Here is a 1,795-nt window from a genome sequence, read left to right on the forward strand (position 1 = left end):
TTAAATATAAACTTTGAAACAGATACGTTGTTTTATAACTAGTACTATTTACAACATACATAGTATGCCATTAAAAAATGGGAAACAGGTGGTTAAAAGCGACACTAATCCTTAGTACACAACTGTTTTATAAAAGTTTACACATTCATCCTATGGGATGTACCAAACTATGTTCTTGAAACAGCTTTACTGCCCTCTAAAACATCACATTTAAATGTATTCAACATCTTCAAGAGAAAAGGAAGTCTTTTCCATAGGAACATAAAATAATGTATCATTCATGGCATCCAAAGACATGTTTATTTTAACCAACATGAAGTCTTGCAGCCACAAATTGAACCACCATCAGAACTGGCCAAGATACCCAAACACAGTGCAATATTGTTCACCAACATTATACATCAAATGGCTCGTGTGTACAGCTGCTCTTTTCTCTGCAGATGTTTGCAAGCCAGAACTCATTCTGTGCTTTTGCACAGCTCCCATTCATGCAAAAGAACTTTCTGGGAAACTGCACCTGATGTGGCTAACTCGGGCTGCGATATGATGCAGAGCAAGCCTCAATAGCGTTCACCTCCGAGTAGACATGCCCAACATTGCACTGTCAGTCAAAAGGCAAGGGTGCTAGTGCTTTCTGAACACCACCCTACTACGTGCAAGCAGGAGACATGCCTGTCGCTACAATTTGCTTTCTTTGCTGGTTTTCAATTCTAAGCGTCTGTCTTCAAGCCACAGGAGTCCAACTATTTCTTGACAATGGGCTAGATCCTGAATCAAGCCGCAATCCTAACTCCACTTTCCTGAGAGCCTATCAAATTCAATGGGATTTACTTCTGAGGAAGAAAGGGCAGTGCTGCACTGTTAAGTTAGCTGAATTTACAGCGTAATGCTAATCATGTCTATTCAAAATAAGTCCCAGGCAAGTGGAGTAAGGATTGCAGCTTCAGTCCCTGTTGAAATCAATGGGACAATTTAGTCATTACTTATGTTTACAGCTCCCATTAGTTTCTACAAGCTTATCCCGGATCTGCCACAACACCCCTGGCCTATATACCAGGGTTCTCAAAACTCTGGCGTCAGTGTTTCAACTTAGCTTGTGGGTGGAGGGGAAGCACCTGACTCATTCCCTGCATAGACTTGGGGCAACAAAACCACTGATTTGCCCAAGTTGGCAAATTCTCAGTCTGAAAAGCGGGGAGGATCAAATAAGCGTCACAGAGAGAGCTTGGGAAATGTGTCAAAGAACCCAAGGGAAACAAAAGCAGGTCAGGGAGTGGAAGATAGGGAGTTCCCTTTCTTGGCATCCAAAACAAGCCATCAGCAAAACAAGTGGGCAGTTGGGAGGAGATGGGCAGAGATGCTCATGCCATGCTGGTTTTTGGGTCAACTGAGCTGCCGCTGGATGCAAGCAAAAATCAGCAAGGGGAGAGGGAACGGAAAAGGGCAGGCACCCCAACTAAGCAATGCTCCAGGCCTTCTTGAGGAAGCCAGCCCCATGCTATAAGCCAAGGATTTGCAAAGTTGGAGGCATCCTAGCCAAGGCAACGCTACAAAAAGTCACTGCTGGAAGCAAGCACTGTTTAGAAACAGCCACAGATCTGATCCAATGTGCACTTTGACAGTTCTTAGGTGGAAGCATTCAAGGAGTCTTAATGGGGGGTCTGAATGAAGCTCAGCTTAACTATTCAGACCCAGTCAGCTCTTTCTTTCTTTTTAATGCACATTACGTGTGTGTGTGTGTGTGTGTCACAGAATTCTGCGATATATGTACAGATATATACACACACACACATAC

Source organism: Lacerta agilis, chromosome 12 (assembly GCF_009819535.1).
Source record: "Lacerta agilis isolate rLacAgi1 chromosome 12, rLacAgi1.pri, whole genome shotgun sequence".
Lineage (NCBI taxonomy): Eukaryota > Metazoa > Chordata > Lepidosauria > Squamata > Lacertidae > Lacerta > Lacerta agilis.